General features: G+C 35.4%; 3 long non-coding RNA genes across 5 annotated transcripts in view; all 3 read left to right on the top strand.

Annotated features, from left to right (window-relative positions):
• Positions 1–21,167, top strand: part of LOC120310684 — a 234,548-nt gene that overhangs the window by 105,561 nt on the left and 107,820 nt on the right. The gene's annotated exons all lie outside the window — the stretch shown is intronic.
• Positions 3,552–21,167, top strand: part of LOC120310683 — a 60,941-nt gene continuing 43,325 nt past the window's right edge. The window contains exon 1 of the long non-coding RNA XR_005557432.1: positions 3,552–3,923. This is a non-coding gene — a long non-coding RNA (uncharacterized LOC120310683). The remainder of the gene's footprint in view (positions 3,924–21,167) is intronic.
• Positions 3,930–8,906, top strand: LOC120310685. The gene is made up of 2 exons (XR_005557436.1): positions 3,930–4,668; positions 8,711–8,906. It is a non-coding gene; the product is annotated as an uncharacterized LOC120310685 (long non-coding RNA).

Below are 21,167 nucleotides of genomic sequence, written 5' to 3'. Positions count from 1 at the left end.
TTCTGCCTCTGGCACTCGTGCCATAGGTTCGCCACCACTGTCTTAGAGCTGCTACAAAGAAGAGGGAGTCAACCTATTCTCCAAAGCACCTGAAGGCAGGAGAAGAAGCAATGGATGGAAACTAATCAAAAAGAGAAGCAACCTAGAACTAAGGAGAAATTTCCTGACAGTTAGAACAATTAATCAGTGGAACAACTTGGACTAGAAGACCTCCAAGGTCCCTTCCAACTCTGTTATTCTGTTCTGTTCTTTCTATATTTATGTCTGTATCTACGTCATCTACATTTACCTATACATACACACAAAACACATTGATAGACACTCAGAGATTTACGTTTAAACATTGCTGGATAAACAGCATTAATTTTAGTTCTAAGATCTGAAGGGATATTTTGTTTCAACTAGATTTTGAGTGAAGTTCCCCTTGGAAGATATTTTCATAAAGCATCATAATTCCTTTACTTTTAAGAAAGGGAAAGCTCTTTGCTTCTAATGCTTTTGTAACTTGTTGCTGTTTAAGACAGGTTAAGTGGCAAAGTGCCTTGTTGAGATAAAGTTGTTTGCACCTTTTCCCTAGCAAAAATAATCATGTTACTTTCCTGGCAAGCTCAAACTGCTTTGAATTTATTAACCATAAGCTAATAAATATGCTTAGATTGTGTTGGCTGTGTTTTAACCTTTTCAGGAATTTATGACACAGAACTTCTACCATAAGAATATAGGGAAGTATGAAAATCAAGATCTGTCCATGTAAACATTAAGTAAATAGTCTCAAATCAGGTCATAAATAACATAATTAGAGCTTTTGACTACACAGATTATTTTTAGTAGCAAAAATACTCTAATTGTTTTATTTCAGTTTCTTATGATTAGATTCAGATCAGATCGAAATTGTATCTGTTTATTATAATTACATAGATTTTTTTTTTAAAAAAAAACATGTATTCCTATTATATTTCTAGAAGACTAGGCACATTAAAGCATTCAGGAGGGAATCCAATGATTGCCATCTGCTTTATATTGTTGCTTTATGTATATTAATTGTCTAATGCACGTATCTTATTATGTTAGAAATTGTAATTTCTAGAACCAGCCACAGGAGAGAGCTACTTGGAAATTCAATAAGTCTTTCATACCAAAATAAGCAAACAGATCTCAAACTTCAATTCTTGTCAAATTCTGCTTCATGACAAAAAGCAACAGAAAAAGAGAAGAGCTTCTCCAGACAAAAGAATATGTAAAGTGTTATAGATATTCAAGGTGTTAACAAATTTTCTGGAAGACTGGTTGGCTTACCATCGTGCCACTACAGTTGACTTCTGCAGAAAAGCTACTGGTTTTATTTTGCTGCAGTGAAATGTATCTTCAGAAGTTCATTACTGTATGTCCTTCCTCAAGCCTTTAGTTATACCCTTATAGTTGCTGCTTTCATGACCTATCTATCTTTGATACAGTATCTGTCTCTTAATGCCATGGCTAAAAGCTCTATAAATTGTTGTGGGCTTGCCATGGCTTACAAGCTTGCAAGTGTACTAGAACCTGACTTGCTGCTCTGGCCATGTAGTTTAGAACAGGGTTTTTCAACCAGTGGTATGGGTACCACCTATGGTACATTGGCACCTGGCAGGTGATACGCGACCATCCTAGAAAAGAGGTAGTGGGGGAGGGGAATGAGCTGAACCGGTGGCAGCACCGCACAAGCCTGAGCGAGAGATGGCTGGAGCTGCAAGGCTGTCAGGGCTCAGCGGAAAAGCCAGGATCAGTGCCCTTTTCCAGCTGATGGGTGCTTCTTCGGGGCTGTCAGGGCTCAGTGGAAGCACCAGGATCAGCGACAGGCTCCAGCTGGAAAGCAGCACTGATCCTGGCGCTTCTGCTGAGCCCACAAGAAACACCAATCAGCTGGAATGTTGCAGCCTCTCCAGGGTCTTGTGATTTACATTCAGATGCTTGGCAACTGATTCAATTTATGATGGTCACAGTGTCCCAGGGTCATGTGAAGTGACCAAAACCTGCTGCAACCACCCAGCAGACGGGGGGAATAAATACCAAACAACCCCCACCCCACCCCTGCTGCCAATCCTCAACAGAAATGCTCACAACAATGAAAACCTCGGACAGGAGGAAGAGCGCTGCTGGGCAGGCAGGCACCTTGCTAGGCAACTGATGGTACTATGATATATCCTAAAAGTGGTACAATGGGTGAAAAGGTTGAAAAGCCCTGGTTTAGAACAATCAGGTCTATTGAAAATAAGTTTATAACGTTATAGCCTGATAGCTTTGCAGTTCATAAGGTTCCATAGCAAGCAATAATGTCTCTCTTGTAAGTAATTTAAAGAAATAAATAGAAATAAATAAATAAAAACTGAGTAGGGATTGACTATGAATTTAATTCTATGCGAACTTAGTTTATGCTAAGCAGCTGAATTTAGGTACATTGTTTGCTAAATGGTCAGCAATGGAGAAGAAGTTTGTGGCAAAGCAGGATATTCAGTTTGTAATATTGTAAGCCATTGTAAGTGTGATAAATCCAGGTAATTATGAATATCAACCTATCATCCAATTAGCAAAATACATGTCTTCAACAGCCATCAAGCATATGAATGAAAAACTTCTTAGTATGTGAAGTTCTGACATGATACAAGAGATGCACAATGAAGCATATTCAAGAGTTTCTACATCACAGAATCTAAGCGTTGTAATTGCGGAATATTTACATCCTGGTGTATCTCTCCACATTCTCTAATATGATTCATAAAACATAAGACTAATATTGCAGCAGAAGATTTAAAAGTTACAGGAAAGAATGAAGCAGAAGGGCTAGACAAGACTGTAGCTATGTTCTTCCACTCAAACTGGTGACTGACAGCAGAAGTTGGAGTATAGTTGGAAAACACAGTGTGTCATATCAGTAAGGATTGTCAGAAGCTGTTTCTCTTGAAGGAAGGAATCATAAATATTACTTAGCCCAGAAGGTAGCCATACTTTTCCTACAAAAGTAGGAAGTGGTAGACAAAATATATTTAGTCTGGCCTTGTCATCTAAGTATCTATGATAGAGTATCTCTTCTTGCCCATAATCATCACCAGCAGCATCACGGTAGGCTGGTTAAAATATAATTTTAGTCTATAACTGAAAATGAAATATATTATTGGTAAAGCATTTTAAACAACATGTCAGGCAATATATTTGGATGATGTGGAAATGAAGTTTTCTTTAGCAGTCCTAGTATTGTTAGTGCTGCTACTAGTTTTGTAGCCTTTCTATTATTTCATAATCTCTAGAATTCCATGGTAATATTTTATTTACAGGAAGTTTCAGTGATCATATAATATTAACTTTTATTTACCAGAAGAGAGGAAGTGGTTAAACTTAATGACTGCTATATGACAAACCAAACAAGGAACATATTTTAACCTGATAGAATGCCATGCACAGTCATCACAGCCATGGTGCATAGCTCAGAGCAGGAAAGCAAACAGCTGCTGTAGCCTGATTTGAGTTAAAATAGTGTCAGTGTTTAGTCTGGCGCACTGCTTCAGAAAAGATTGGCAGCTGGGTCAAACAAAGTCATTCCATTGGCTCCTTTCCCAGTAAGCTTCTGCTAGCATTTAGGTACTAATGCAGCCTAGGCCTTTTCTCAGGGATAGCCTAACATCTAACCGCACCCTCTTACCCTTTTTGTTTTCTTTTTTCAAAAGTCCTTTCCCTCTTGAAGATCAATTCAGTATTATGCAATCTGCCAACATTTGTGTATTAAAATGTGTTCTGTCTTGAAAGCTGATGCATCCTGCTCCCAATATGGTGCAGAAAGAAGTTTGTTATCGTCCTGGATTAATAAAAGGGGCCTTTATGGGTTGTGAAAGAATATCTGTATGCTTAGGCAGGAAACTTTTTGATCCACAGAAAAGCAAGACGACATCTAGGTAAGGCTGACTATCAAATTTATGTTTCTGAGAAACTGTGTAGTGAAATTCAGCTAACTGCATATTAGTAAACTGCCTTGCTTTCATGAATATATCCTTAAAATCTGAATGAGAATTTATTCTATTTAGAAACTGGTAAAATGTTGTGCTATTCTATTTAGCTTTAGAATTTTCATAGAAATTAATGTGGTAGATATTCTTATATCTACTTAGAAAAAAGATTTCTAGGCATGAATATGGAAAAAAAATAGTTCAGCTATTGCATAGAAATATATATATATATATATATTTTTAAAAAGACCTGGCGTTTGGGAAGAGATTCAAAGCATGCTTTCAACTTTTACAGATTGAAAAATTGAAATCCAGTTGAGAATAGCTTTGGACTAATAAGGTTTAAATGACTAAAGTTTAACGTAGCTCTGAAGGGAATATTAAGTAAGTTGTCTTTGTCTCATAGTTTTTAATTTTTGTTGTTGCTTTAGCCTGTTGGGTCACATTTTTTTGTTAGCGTTGAAGGCTGCCATGAATTGGTAATGAGGGCCCCTTTTGCACATGATTTTGGCACTTGGCCAGAATCAACTTCCCAACAGAGAGCTTTCTTTAAAAGAACCTGGAGCATTTTTTCTTTCTTTTTTGTGATGAGGAATTACTCTGAAAGCTGCCATAACCAGTTGTGTAGGCATGTCAAAATGACTTTATACACGGACATGAAACATTCCTTTTCATTCCAGGTTCTTTTTTCATGGTATGCAAAATTGTTGGAATTATCATTTTATTTTCTTTCAGACTGTTCACCATTCAGAATAGGTTTCATTGAGTCTAGTGGTATAGAAGGTTTGTACTTATATATATAGTTTCCCAGAAAATCAATATAAGCATATCACATTTGGGTCAGTTTACAGTGATAAGTTTTGCTTCAAAACACATCAAGACACAGAAGGTTTCTTTAAGTTTTTCATTCATTAGAGCTAAATGAAGAGTAAGTAAATACCTTTCTAGAATTTTGTCTCTTAAGTTTTAAAGAAAATATTTTATTAAAGTTATATAGTTACTTATTGTATATTGTGGAAATAAAGTTTAGATGAACTGTCTTGGGAGAAAAATGTTACAATGGTTAAATATGTTTGATATTGGAATGTTTAAACTCTGTAAAATCTACACATTTTACAGGATGCCTACTTTATGATTGGGAACATTCAAACTATTTTTCATTTGTTCTTGTAATAGCTAACAAGAAATCACTCAAAAAAAATCATGTGTGTATTTTTAAATATCATAGGTGGAAATTTTGTTTTTCACATCTCTTATAATTAGATCTTATACTGTATATGGATGGGCTATACATTTGTATTTGTGGATGTGAGTAATGCCCATCTGTTTTCAATAACTGAATCCAGTGGTTGAAAAACTAAGCATCTAGGAGAGCTTCAGTTGTCATTAAAGAAAACAACTGATTCTTGTCAGTTTTGTAGTTATTCAATATTATATATAGCTATAATCCAAATTATAATACAGTAACCAATTTCTTATATTAAAATGTTATACATATATATATACTCTGAAAATTTCCAGAATAGAAATATGTTTAACTAATTGATTCATTGTGTTAATTAAATATATAAACTATAAATGCCTTAGTAGATACAGTTGGAGATTTCTTTTTAAAAAGTTGCTAAATGTAAAAACATTTAATGCAAGCAAGGGTTTCTTTAACAGAAAAATGTTCCCCTAAATAAATCATATAGAGCATAAAGTGGTTGTAATTTATATATGGTTTTGAACATGAAAATAAGAATTAGCCATTAATGATTGGGCCTTTTTAACATTCTAAATAGCTAGTGATCCAATGTAATTAACTTTTCACTTCAGGTTCAGAGCAGAAACTTTATATGAACTACCTAAAGTGTTCTTTCTGATAAAAAATAATTAAGAGATATTTTGCTTATGCAGAATTTGAATTGAAGGTTTTTCTAAAATCATAACTTTTTAAGCAAAGCCTATTTATAAATTACTTTGATAACTGTCACATCACAGTTCCAGAGTGAAACATATCTTTCTAATCTTTTTGTAGACATGAGTTTAAATAATAAAAAATCAATACTGGTTATTTTTTGCACCTCGGAATTAAAGAAGGGGGGGAGGAAGGAAACTGTGATCAGATGTTCCAAAAGAAATGCCCTGACCTAAATCTATGTTCCCATTGGCCCGTTCAATGTCTTCCAGTTGTAAATTTCTATACTATATAATGCAATTGATTTCGCAGACATCCTATGCTCGTCTTATGGAAGTCATGTTGAGGTCAACAAAACTTATTTAGCAGAATTGTGATGGAAGTTTGCCTTCATTAAACTAATTCCCGTTACATTCTTAGAACAAAAATATTGAGTTATAGTATATAGTAATATATATTTCACAGCTCTAGCTATTAAGACAAATATTTTTGTAGCAAAAACAAATCTGCAAAATTTCTAGCTGCATTGTTTTTAGAAATTTAACTTTTATAATTCCTTTTACTATTTAGTACCATTCAGCTTAAAGTAAGAGTTGGATAAAAGTAGTATGCAATGTAACACACAAACACACAGAGAGAGACATACATACATATTAAGTTACATATGCAATTTTGATCATTTTAATGACATAAGATATCTTGAAAAATGATAATGTACAACTCAATATGATATTTACTGCTGTCATAAGGACACTTAACTATGGAATAATTCTAATCAATAACAATGGTACAAATTCTGAATAAACATAGTTAGAAATACATGTAGAAATCAAGTTTGTTTAATAAAATGATTAATTACAATTTTCTAATCTAACGAGAATTTAACATTCCACTGATTCATTGTATTAATATCCTGCTTACAGTACAGTATTTCAGGTTTTCAGGTTTTCTTACCATTTAATTTGTTATTTTTATGTAAGAAGACTATAAATAGTTCATTAATATATAAATCTTTGGTTCATTCTTTTGGAGAAATAGTAAAGTTGTTACCATAAAAATATTTTAAATAATAGAATATTACATACTTTAAAATTAACTTTAAAAAACCTCAAAATTACTGGAATAAGCAATGTTGAGTTTTTTGAAAGTGGCCTTTGAAAATCTATGTTCAGTGGCTTTTAAAAAATGTCTGGCATAGAAAACACTTGGACATAATCACTTCTGATTCTTGGAATTCTGTTTTGTCAGCATTTTAGTTCTAGGATAAATTGAACAGAATGAATTTCTATATGAGAGTTCAAATTTGTTGCAAAGTCTGTATAAAACCTACTTTATCCATAGAACAAAGCAAATATTGTTCTAAACAATTGGCTCTCATTTACAACAGAGCCCTAAGTTTCTCTTTTGCTTACTTGTTGCTTATCTGTTTCATGTACTATTAAAAAGTTATTAAAAATGCAACTGTATTCAGTAAATTTTCATTCTTTTCTCTACTGTTGAAGGGAACAATGAAGAGGAAAAGTATGGCCACAATATTTTTTTTATCAAGGAGCTAGTATGATACTTTTAGCCCTTAAAGTCCAAACTCCGAAAGGTTTTAGAAAATAAGGTATAGTGTTAAAAATTAGGAGGATGAGAAAGATCCTAGTAACTATTACAGTACATGAAGATGCAAAGAAATAATACATGTGATTCATCTTTCATCACTGAATTGGCATTTGGAACAGTATCATTTAATTTTCAGTGGTTTGGAACTGAATTTGGTATCCATCTGAAAGAAAAAATTACACTGAACTTAATACAAGTCTTCTCCTTGTGAAAAGAAGGTTAGGGAGAAATGCAATTGCTTACAGGATGCTTCCAACTGGTCAGTAAGTTGGTCAGTAAGCTGTAAATACTGTACTGGAAACTGTGATGATGAAATATTCTTGCTATGTAGTTGCTGCTTTGTAATTTTAAAGAATGAGCTATAGGCAGTGGTGGGATTCAAATATGTGAACAACCGGTTCTCTGTTTGGATGTCGCTTCCGGAAGTCATTCTGGGGCTGGGCAACAAAAAATTAACTACTGGTTCTGCCAAAGTGGTGCAAACTGGCTGAATCCCACCACTGGCTATAGGACAATATGCAGTAATTCAAGAAATCAGAATTATGATGCATCCTCATCTAAATCATCTATGGTCCACAAGGCATAATACACTACATTTGTTATTTTATTTTTGAAATAATTGGCTGACCAATAATTAGACCAAGCAGACTATTTAGAAAGGGGAAAAATATAATGTACGTGTACATTTGAGACTTGCTTAGAATGACTCTGTCTTAGAATGAATCTATGATTTCTGAATCTGAGCAACCCTACATAGTAACTAGAAGAACTATGTCCAAAAAGAACATTACTTTTATGTACATTTGTAGAGGTACATAAAAGTAAAAAATGTTTGCTGCTTTATTTTTGTCATTCTATTACTAATTTCTTTTTAATTTTCATATAGTAATGAATTATGTTTAATAAATTTATGTTTTCTGAATTTTAAAACTGAACCAATTTAGAGTTAAAGCAATTTGTTTTATTTTGCTTTGTTTTACTTTGCTTGACTGAGGTTTTATAACATTGATTTATTGATTGTGGCTTTCCTTAAAGGGGGGGAACCCATAACACTAATTTGAAGAGAAAATCAGATAATATGTACTATAAAATTTATTTAACTTATTAATATTCTGTTTTCTTATTGCATTCTTTAGGTTAAAAATGTTAAGTTACACGACATTACATTATATTTTTACTTAACAATATTTGTTTTATTTATAATTTGTATCCATTTATTCTGTTATAGATTTTTCAAAGGAATCTACTCCTTTGCAGTATGTGGAATCTACCCAAATGAACAGACTTGTGTAGTGAAGAGACTGATATTGTTCATTTACATATGGTCACAAAATGATCTATACTATCTTTCCTACTTTATTATTTTTCTTTGCAAAATTCATGTCAATTATTTGAAATGTATAAACAAGAGTAATTGTTTTCAACTTCGTGAAAAGTTCAATTTCCTTTTACAGGAAATGAAAAATAGGATGTTCCATGTTTAAAATGAAGTAGGGAGATAGTAAAGGTGGTAATTGGGATTACAGATATTGTAAGAAAGTAGAAGTTAGATATGTTGTCTATCCAACTGGATAGAATAGGCACACGTCATATCCCTTCCCTTAAATGTTACCATTGTGAGATCTATGAAGCATAAGTTTTCCATGGCAATTCCTGCCTTATGGAACAACCTTACCCTTGAAATTCGACAGGCCACTGCCTACTCTTTTTACTTTCAGAAAAGAACTGTGATGAGCTGAGTTTCCCCTCACGCATTGGGACAAGGTGAAGCTGAAGTTGCAAGATGTATCTTGAGTTGTATCAAGAGAGTTTGGGTATAGTGCCAGGCTTTATTTTACTTTTTTTGTTTTAATTATTTGTACGATATTGCTTTTATATTGGAATTTTGAGCCATCCATTGTTCTGGTCCCAATGTGGGTGGGGGCACAAATGTTATATATAAATAGATGACCTCTGTAGATTATAAGATTGCCATATTTAATTGTTTGAAGATCGTGTGTAGTAGGCAAATTGCACCCAAATTACTGATTTCAAAGCACAGTACAGGAGACTTTGAATAAACACTAGGAAATCCTCTGCGATAGTACAATCTTTTCAACAACACCTCAGCAAGAGATTATTACAGCCATTATAATAATTTTGCTTCTTCATCAGAAAATTGAGTAGATTATTCTTGAAACTTGGAGTTATCTTGAATTATATTTTTATCATACTTGTTTTGGTAAATATAGTAGAAATGTATTCAAGTAAAACAAACATATGCTTCATATAGATAAAAACAAAAATGTAGATGTCATATATTCAGAATTTCTATGGGAAAAAACTATGGCAAGAATATTCTGAAAATTTTGTTGCTTTTTTTGTATTCTTGTCTGCTTCAAGAACATTAGGGAACCAAAGGTATGAATGTTCATGCTGCTTTTATTATAAGAGTATAGTAATAGAAACTTGCAAATCTGAATACATTTCTTTCTCAAGTAATTTTCTGCCTCAGACTAAGATGTCCTTTAAGACCACTGTCTTGGTTGTAGGTCTTCCCTTGTTCCTCAAAGTTTATTACTACTGCCCATTAAACTACCATTAAACATTTCAACCTTGATATATTAGTTTTCACTTCAACTATCTCTATCCTTTCATATTACAGTTTTCAACATACTTCCTTTTGCCAGTCATACTCTAATTTTCCCTTTTAACAGTAGAACATTAGAACGATTAATTATATGTACATCATTTACTAATTATTAACTCCTATGCTAGTTCTTATTTGTGTTTAATCAGTGTATTTTCAAGGTTGCACACTGCCTAGAGTTGCTTTTTATGAGAGGGTGGCTATGCAAATTTGACTAACAAATAAAACAAATAAATAAATGTATGTAAAGGATTATTATAATTTTAAGTGCATATGATAAATGTATCACAATTTAAATACTATATACTTACCCAAATAACTATTTGAAACATTCTTTTTTCAAGTGAAATGAACTTCATAATCTATAGGCACAATCTGTTTTAATAGCTGTCTCATATAAACATCAATGGGTAAAATGATTATACCAAAATATTGATCACAACACCCTTTGTCCTAACTAAAAATCCTATTTTTGAATAATGTGTTATTATTCTGATCAAATGTTAGTTCAGTCTAGTGGCATCTTTTGAGCGCAGTTATCATAGATGCTAAACTGCTACTGTTTTCTAGAGTATTTGTAGATAAACATTTTAAACATTTGCTTCACAGTTTAGTGAAACCGCTCTTCTTGTGCATTTGCTGAAGGACTATAGGTCTGGGTAAAGACTAGGTCTTTAATGTGGCCCATTTTTTAAATAGGATGTCTGGCCTGTGAAGTTGGGCCTCAGATCATACTTACATATTGAGGAAAATCACTTTGAAGAATATTTGTAACAATTCATGAAGCAGAGTGATATGTGGTATAACTGGTTCCAGCTCCCAACTGGCTTTCTCAGCTAAGATTACTCTGTCATTGTAATCTGTCGCTAATGCTCTAAGTGTGTCCATAGGCTTAAGCCTAATGTGTTAATCAGCACCTTTATTATAGTTATGTATATTAAGTATTCTTTATCCCTGAATTCTCTGATATTTATGACATGTCTGATGATTAGAACATTCCATATGTGTAATAAAACTTTTAATTTTCTTTCTATTGTTTACAGCTATTATCAGATCCATACCACTTGGATTTATTCAATTGACTGGTTGATTCATTACCCTGCCTTGGTGTTCTAATAAATATAGTGTCTAGCAAAATTAAAACAAACGAATCACACCAGAACAGGTAATAAAGAATTAAAAACAAATCAATATGTATATATATATATAATAAACAATAAAATATACGAACACCAGGAAGTTATAAAACTATAAAAAGTTTTAATAAAACCAGAATAAAACCAAGCTTTCGCTGGCATCTGCCAGCATCATCAGGGTAGTCTCCAGTCGATGGGAGAAGCTATTTATAGATGTGGCATTCTTTGCGCCCGGCTTCTTGACCTCGTCATGGGTCCCAGCCAATCCACCTGCATTTTGATCGTAGTTTCTGTGTTGCAAGCTGTAATTTCCTCACTTTCCTTACTTGTGCTGGTACTGCAGCTCTTCCTCCCTTTTTTGCATAACTGTAAGTCGGGGGGACTCCTTAATTCCATGTAATTAGATGTGCACTGTCTGTGTTTATGTTGTTTATTCTCCTCATCCTCCTTCTTGGTACTCCCTATTTCTCTTCTCCCCCTATTTCTTTGTTTATGATCCTCTTTCAAAACTATATCCTTATTGTTTGTCTCTGTAGCCCAAGATTCCATTGTGTTTACATCATCCTGTTTCCCGATCCTTCGTATCACTTTATTAACTCCCCTTTCTATTTTCTCTTCAATGGGGGTGATTTTAACACCCTCTCCAGAATTCGTGGCACCCACAAATTGATTGCTGACCCCTTTTTCCGAGGGGGCTGTCCCTTCACTGTTGTTTGTGTATTCGCTCATTACTTGAGGGTATGCAATCTTCCTTAAAAGGAGAGAGGCGGAATCCTTACGGTCGTGATTTGTATCTCCTTGTGCATTCCTACGGGGAGTCGTTCCTGTCAAATGTCTGTAGGAGCGTGTGGAAGCTCTAAGATTATAGCGAACAGGCTTCTCATCTCCCCGTTGTTCTCCTGCGTTCCCAAGGCAATAACAGCTCAAACGGGAAATGTCATTAGTGAAGTTAGTTGCAGGATCGCCGGTGGAATTACACGTGGCATTCCAATCCTTCGAATCATGATTGTTTAATAACCCGAAGTCTATACCAGATCGCTTTATATATATATATATATATATATATATATATATATATATATATATATATATATATATATGTTGTTGTTGTTAATTGCGAAGTCGTGTCCGACCCATCGCGACCCCATGGACAACGTTTCTCCAGGTCTTCCTGTCCTCTACCATCTTCTGGAGTCCATTTAAGTTCACACCTACTGCTTCAGTGACTCCATCCAGCCATCTCATTCTCTGTCGTCCCCTTCTTCTATTGCCCTCAATCTTTCCCAGCATTAGGCCCTTCTCCAGTGAGTCATTCCTTCTCATTAGGTGGCCAAAGTATTTGAGTTTCAACTTCAGGATCTGGCCTTCTAAAGAGCAGTCGGGGTTGATCTCTTCTAGGACTGACCGGTTTGAACGCCTTGCAGTCCAAGGGACTCGCAGGAGTCTTCTCCAGCACCATAGTTCAAAGGCCTCACTTCTTTTGCGCTCAGCCTTTCTTATGGTCCAACTTTCACAGCCATACATTGCAACTGGGAAAACCATGGCCTGGACTATACGCACTTTTGTTGGCAGGGTGATGTCTCTACTTTTTAGTATGCTGTCTAGATTTGCCATAGCTTTCCTCCCCAGGAGCAAGCGTCTTTTAATTTCTTGGCTGCAGTCCCCATCTGAGGTGATCTTGGAGCCCAGAAAAATAAAATCTGTCACTACCTCCATTTTCTTCCCCATCTATTTGCCAGGAATTGAGGCAGCCAGATGCCATGATTTTGGTTTTCTTAATGTTGAGTTTCAAGCCAACTTTTGCACTCTCCTTCTTCACCCGCATCAAGAGGCTCTTTAGTTTCTCTTCACTTTCTGCCATTAGAGTGGTATCATCTGCATATCTTAGGTTGTTGATATTTCTCCCGGCAATCTTAATTACAACTTTTGATTCATCTAGCTCTGCCTTTCTCATGATGTGCTCTGCATATAAGTTAAATAGGCAGGGCGACAGTATACAGCCTTGCCGGACTCCTTTTCCAATTTTGAACCAATCAGTGGTTCCGTGTTCGGTTCTCACTGTTGCTTCTTGACCCTCATATAGGTTTCTCAAGAGACAAATGAGATGGTCTGGTACTCCCATCTCTTTAAGAACTTGCCACAATTTGTTGTGATTCACACAATCAAAGGCTTTTGCATAGTCAATGAAGCAGAAGTAGATGTTTTTCTGGAACTCCCTAGCTTTCTCCATGATCCAGCGTATGTTGGCAATTTGATCTCTAGTCCCTCTGCCTCTTCGAAATCCTGCCTGTACTTCTGGTAGTTCTCGATCCACATACTGCTGGAGTCTAGCTTGTAGGATTTTAAGCATAACTTTACTAGCATGTGAAATGAGTGCAATGGTGCGATAGTTTGAACATTCTTTGGCATTGCCTTTCTTTGGAATTGGAATGTCAACTGACCTTTTCCAATCCTGTGGCCACTGTTGAGTTTTCCAAATTTGCTGGCAAATTGAATGTAGCACTTTTACTGCATCGTCTTTTAAGATTTTGAATAGTTCAGCTGGAATACTGTCACCTCCACTAGCTTTGTTGTTGCTCAGATTTTCTAAGGCCCATTTCACTTCACATTCTAGGATGTCTGGTTCGAGGTCAGTGACCATCTCATTTTGGTTATCTGGGATGTTAAGCTCATTCTTGTATAGTTCTTCTGTGTAGTTTTGCCATCTCTTCTTAATCTCGTCTGCCTCTGTTAAGTCTCTGCCATTTTGGTCCTTTATCATGCCCATCTTTGCATGAAACGTTCCCTTCATATCTCCAATTTTCTTGAAGAGACCTTTGTTCCTCCCTATTCTGTTGTTTTCTTCTATTTCTTTGCACTGTTCATTTAAGAAGGCATTCTTATCTCTTCTAGCTACTCTCTGGAATTCTACGTTCAATTGGGTGTATCTTTCTCTTTCTCCTTTGCCTTTCGCTTCCCTTCTTTCCTCAGCTATTTGCAAAGCTTCCTCAGACAGCCCTTTTGCTTTCTTGCATTTCTTTTTCTTTGGGATGGTTTTAGTTGCTACCTCTTGTACAATGTTGCGAACCTCTGTCCATAGTTCTTCAGGCACTCTGTCTATCAGATCTAATTCCTTAAATCTATTTGTCACCTCTACTGTATATTCATCAGGAATATGATTTATTTCATACCTGAGTGGCCTAGTGCTTTTCCCTAATTTTTTCAATTTAAGCCTAAATTTTGCAACGAGAAGCTCATGATCTGAGCCACAGTCAGCTCCTGGTCTTGTTTTTACTGACTGTATAGAGCTTCTCCATCTTTGGCTGCAGAGCACATAGTCACTTTGATTTCTATGTTGACCATCAGGTGATGTCCATGTGTAGAGCCGTCTCTTGGGTTGTTGGAAAAGAGTGTTTGTTATGACCATTGTATTCTCTTGACAAAATTCTATTAGCCTGTGCCCTGCTTCATTTTGTACTCCAAGGCCAAACTTGCCTGTTATTCCGGTTATCTTTTGGCTTCCTATCTTAGCATTCCAATCCCCCATGATGATAAGGACATCATATTTGTTATTAATTCTATAAGGTGCTGTAGGGCTTCATAAAACTGGTCAATTTCATCCTCTTCAGCACCAGTGGTAGGAGCGTAGGTTTGGACTATTGTGATATTGAGAGGTTTTCCTTGGATTCGAATTGAGATCATTCTGTCATTTTGGGGATTGTATCCCAGTATTGCTTTTCCTATTCTTTTATTGACTATAAAGGCTACTCCATTTCTTCTGAGGGATTCTTGCCCACAGTAGTATATCTGATGGTCATCTGAGTTAAATTCACCCATTCCTGTCCATTTTAGTTCGCTGATTCCTAAGATGTCGACGTTCAGTCTTGTCATATCTTTTTTGACTACGTCTAGCTTGCCTTGATTCATGGATCTTACATTCCAGGTTCCTATAGAGAAAAAATCTTTACAGCATCGGACTTTCCTTTCACCACCAGATATATCCACAGCTGAGCATCCTTTCGGCTTTGGCGCAGTCGCTTCATTCTTTCTGGCACTACTAGTACTAGCCTTCTGCTCTTCCCCAGTAGCATATTGGACACCTTCCGACCTGAGGGGCTCATCTTCCAGTGTCATATCTTTTTGCCTTTTAGTACTGTCCATGGGGTTTTCATGGCAAAGATACTGGAATGGTTTGCCATTTCCTTCTCCAGTGGAGATAATATACTATATATATATATATATATATATAGTATATTATCTAGACTAAAATCATTTTGCAGTTATAATCCTGTTAAGATAAATTAATCTTTACACTTGTTTAAATACTGAGAGAATGGAAGCCAAATACAGCAGATGAGGATAGTTTGGTATCAATAAGTTTCTGCATCCCAAAAAGATGGGCCTCTGACATTGCTGAACTTTTCCAGTGGACAACTAGTGTAGTATCAGTCTACATTGTACTGTACAAAACAATTAGAAGCCACATTTTCCACTAATTGCGACTTTTTGATGTATTTCAAAATATATAGACTACAATCAGTTTTTGTTTAGTGACTGTCTCCCTTAGTAACTATTTACAGTTATGATAGTGATGAAAAATAATATTGTGACTAGTTCTCACTTTTCTGACCTTTATAGGCTTCTGAAGCAAAGGACAGCCAAATGAGATCAAAAGCAAAGTCACGGTTTCACTTAGCAACCGCTTTGCTTATTGATTAAGTTGCTGGTGCCAATTGTATTCATTAAATGAGACCTACCTGTATATTGAACAATCAAGATGGGATATGACTAAAAACACAATTCAGGCTGCAAATCCAATACTGAATGGTCAAGTAGTATTCCTGAGTATGAATCTGCTTTTTTCAGGACCAGTCAAACTCATGTAAAATAAAATGAGTCTCAGTCACCAATCCCAGATTTTTACAGGTAGTCTTCAACTTACAATAGTTCTCTTAGTGACTGTTCAAATTTACAATGGCACTTTAAAAAGTGATTTATGACCATTTTCACCCTTACGACTTTTGCAGCATTCTCGTAGTCATATGACTAATATTTGGATGCTTGGCAACTGACTCATATTTATGACAGTTGCAGGGTCACAGGGTCATGTGATCGCCTTTTGCATCCTTCTGATAAGCAAAGTCAATGGGAAAGCCAGATTCACTTAACAACTGCAGCGATTCACTTAACAACCATGGCAAGAAAGGTCGTAAAATGGGGAAAGTTCACTTAACAAATGCTTCACTTAGCAACAGAAATTTTGTACTCAGTTGTGGTCATAAGTCGAGAACTACCGGTGTTTACTAACAATACCACTGCCTTTTGGGATTTAATCTTAGTATCTTTTCCTTTATCCGACCCATTGTTGAACATATGTGTATGCAAGGGTATTGATTACTTTGAGGGGCTGGATAAGAAACAATAGAAGGGAAATATGGAATACTATAGGTCAGTAAACTATACATACTATATGTAGCATGCATCATCCCTCTTTCTATCTCTCTCCCCATCCTAATCAGCGTATCTCAAAGTCATAAATTCATGCTATTTCATATACCTAATAAGCAATCTCCCAGGCAAACTATTTTCATAGAAGCTGCAACAGAGAAAATCTAAAAACAGAGTGAGTCAAATTTCCAAGGAAGGTTCTTGGCAATAGTTGACAGGAAACTTTTGATAGGGCTTTGCTCTGGAGATATTAGTGAGAAGCCTAGTTATCAGCAGCTTCTGATACCTCATGAGCACGGTTGTCTCTTATCATGTCTGGCTGTTTCCAGCAGTTTATTCTCCAGCAGCTTTACTAGATGCAATTGTGTCTTGACATAGCCAGCTTTCTTATCTCTACTTTTTCTCTTTTAACAAGCCAACATTCTTGAGGGCTTGATGGAGAAAGCTTATAATTAGGGACGGAATCTTCTGGATTTAGGACAGGGGTTTAGATTGATTGTTGACTATTCTTCTCTATTATTTGATATTTGACATCTGAGCACCTATTAGAAGAATGGAAATCCATTTACTATGATCAATTTGGTTGAAGTCATATAAATCTTGTTATACCTTTTTTGTTCCATAATGAATAAAGGACAGCAAACTCTAATTCTCTTATATTTTTGTAAAAGAGCTATTTTGGCTTCTCTTGTCTACGTTTAGGTGGGAGTGTGAGTTATGTCTTCCATCAGAACTGAAAATTTGTCTAATGCAATTGTATGACAAGAAATTTGCAATGAAAAATGCATGAAGTCAGCTAGCAGAAATGTTGCATGTTCTAAAGAAGGTGGGAAATATAGTGAGAGCTATCATCAATGAAAATACTTTAATTCCTTTGCTTTTGATCCAGCCACAGAAGATTATAGCTACAAAATAACTTGATGGACTCCCAGTTATTTGCTACAGAGCATTTTTTTTTTAATTATAGATTAAATTATAAAATACCTATCTGGGGGATTCCCAGACATGCAATTGAGGGAACCTCTAAGGGGACAAATTTTGATAAAATTTCATATAAAGAATTGTTAATTTGTTCTGGTTCGAATTGGCATTTGAAATCCCTAGATGTATTAAGGCAGCAAAATATTCTACAGTCATGGTTTCAATATTTACAAATAATGGATAGATGGACTGTAGACAAGAAAGAGGGAATAACACTAGAAGATAGACATTGGTTATTCAGATTAAAAACCAAGGTCCAGCTCATATAAAAAGAATATATAATGTTTTATTAGAGTTAGATTCGGAAATAGAATTGGTTAAAGATTGTATGATTAAATGGGCTCAGAATATACAGGAGCCGATCTCATTGGATTTATGGGAGATAATTTGGATAAGAAATGTTAAATTTACACAAGCTCAAAATTTGAGAGAAAATTTTTATAAAATGTTTTATAGATGGCATTTAGATCCTAAAAAATTATCTTGTATGTATTCCACCATACAGCCCAAATGTTGGAGATGTGGCAATAATGATGCGACATACTTTCATATTTGGTGGAATTGTAAAAAAGTAAAGGCTTTTTGGATTATGATTTGGTGGAACATTCAAAAGATTTTTAGAAAGAAGATAAAGTTTACTCCTCAACTATTTTTACTTGGTATTTTTGTTGATTTAAATGAAAAAGAAACTACTTTGATGTTGAATTTATTAACTGCAGCAAGGTTACTAGTAGGTCTATATTGGAAGAAAGATTCTTTGCCTACTTTAGAAGAATGGATATTTAAAGTATCTAGTTTTGCAGAAATGGCAAAAATTTCTGCTTATTTAAAGGATCATACACAAGAAAGATATATTACTGTATTGGGAAGGTGGATAGATTATATTCAGAAAAAATATGGAATTAAAAAGTTTTATTTATTTTATGAATGAATATCAAATATTATAGAGAATTGTTTTATAAGTTATGGAGTTAAAGGTTAATTATGATATTTTTTTTCTTTCTCTTTTTTTTTTCTTTTTTTAAATTATTATAATTTTCTTTTTCTTTTTTTTTCTTAACCCTGTATTCTGCTCTGGGAAGTGAAGGGAGGGGGGGTGGGGGTGGGAGGGAGGGTAAGGGGGGGGTTCTCTATTTTAAAATTTTATTGTATTTTTATAAATGATTGTATGTTTTAAAAAATAAAAATTTTCAAAAAAAAAAAAATAAGGGGTAATCAGGAGAGCTGCAAATTTAACATTTATAACATTTTTTCTCAGTGTCACTGTATAATGTGAAGACTGCTAACACAATTTAAAAATGGTTGTCATTCATAAACTGGTGCAACTGCCAGCTCTGCAGAACCACATATATAAGGATGAACTCCCAGCAAAGAAAAAAAAAAAAAACATAAAGCTATGCTGGCCAAACATTTCTTCAGTTTTTCCACCTCTGCACAGCCAGGGGTCTCTTAATGCAGAACTAAAATCACTGAAGAAGTCTAGTCAGATGACTGTTTCGCTGGACATTTACTGTCTTCAGACATCACACTAACATGTGATTTGCTTAATTTTAGATTGATCAGGGTGAATTGCAAGTAATGCAACAGTAGTAGGCTATAGTGTAATTAAAAGCACAGACAATGGTCCTTTTTCATTGTATTTGTTTTGTAATGAGTTGAAATTGAAATAAAATCCACGTAGGTTTTTGCAAAAAAAAAAAAAAAAAAGCTACAGAGCATTTTAATGACAGGAAATAAAAGTGAAATAATTGTTTCATGCATAAACATTATATATTACTTTTCATTGAAGCATGACTATCAAAGTCCTACACTATTGTAAGATTGTGTGTGTGTATGTGTGTGTGTGTGTGGTTTGCATGAGTGTGTGTTAGTGTGATTTAAGCATAAGAATTTTTTTAAGCATTTGGAGAAGTCAATATATTGTCATATGGAAATCAGCAAGATGAAGATTATTAGCAGAAGACAAGAAGAATAATTTTTGCCAGCAATATGCATGTGCAACAATTGGAGCTCTGTAAATTAAGCCATGTTCAAAGGCTGCAGTTAGCCCATTGAATCTGCCATACAAAACTCTACCTTACATAAATGAAGCAAAGCAAAAATATAATCTCAACTCCTAATGAATAAAGGCATTCTGGTGAGAGAGAAGTTCCCTGAGGATGTGCTCCAGCATGAGTCCAAAAGCTTGGAAGACTAAACTTCTGGGCCCAGTTGACTGTTCCTGATTGGATCAGCTCCTAATTACTATGATCTTTACTTTCTTCAAAGTTGTTTGTTTATGTGTTTGTTTATCTATTTGTCTTTTTATTTATTTATTGTATTTCTCAGGCAAGTATGCTTGCTAGAACAAAAAAGCAAATAAACAAAAAACAAATTCATATAGTGCAATACCTAAGTGGGATTCATAGTTTAATAATCCTTCTTTGATTTATAGCTTGTAAATAGGTTATGTCTTCTTCTTGATAGTTGCTCATGTCCTTGGTTTTATCATTCTTTTTCCACTTGCAACAATGCTCATCTTTCTCTGTCCACAGAGCAGTCTTTATCAAGTTCTTTTTTCCTCCTTTGTCTCCTAAAGCTTCTTTGTGGATTTTTGTGACCCTTAGTGGTTCTCAACCTTCCTAATGCTGCGACTCTTTAATACAGTTCCTCATGTTGTGGTGACCCCCATAAAATTATTTTCGTTGCTACTTCATAACTGTAATTTTGCGACTGTTATGAATCGTAATGTAAATATCTGATATGCAGGGTGTATTTTCATTGTTACGAATTGAACATAATTAAAGCATAGTGATTAATCACAAAAACAATATAGCAATGCTCACTGGAGAAGCTTACTCTTCCTTACTCAGAAATGTTGGGAGGGAAGGAAGGGGAAGGAAGGAAGGAAGATTGAAGGGAAAAGGAAGGAGATGGAGAAGGAAGGAGATTGAAGGGGAAAGGAAGGAAGGAAGATTTAAGGGGAAAGGAAGGAGATGGAGAAGGAAGGAGACTGAAGGGGAAAGGAAGGGAAGGAAGGAAGGAAGGAAGGAGAGAGAGAGATTGAAGGGGAAGGGATGGAGATGGAGATGGAAGGAAGGAAGATTGAAGGGGAAAGGAAGGAGATGGAGAAGGAAGGAGATTGAGGGGGAAAGGAAGGAAGGAAAGAGAGATTGAAGGGGAAGGGATGGAAATGGAGATGGAAGGAAGGAAGGAAGGAGGATTGAAGGGGAAAGGAAAGAGATGGAGAAGGAAAGAGATTGAGGGGGTAAGGAAGGAAGGAAGGAAGGAGAGATTGAAGGGGAAGGGAAGGAGATGGAAGGAAGGAAGGAAGGAAGGAAGGATGGATGGATGGATTGCTCTTTGGACAGTCATGTTTTTCCAGATGGTGATGAACTGCAACTCCCAATATTCCCAACTCTTGCCCTCTCCCAGCCACCCCCGGGACCTGCCTGCCCCTCCAGCCTCACAGCGGTGGGGTCACAGGAACCCCTTTCCATGCCGCGCAGCCTTCACTGCCACGACCCTTTCCC

This window comes from Crotalus tigris, unplaced genomic scaffold (assembly GCF_016545835.1).
Source record: "Crotalus tigris isolate CLP2741 ecotype Arizona unplaced genomic scaffold, ASM1654583v1 scf7180000018265.1456218, whole genome shotgun sequence".
NCBI classification, from domain to species: Eukaryota; Metazoa; Chordata; class Lepidosauria; order Squamata; family Viperidae; genus Crotalus; species Crotalus tigris.
Note: the sequence above shows the minus strand (reverse complement) of the source record. Positions and strands in the feature narration are given on the sequence as shown.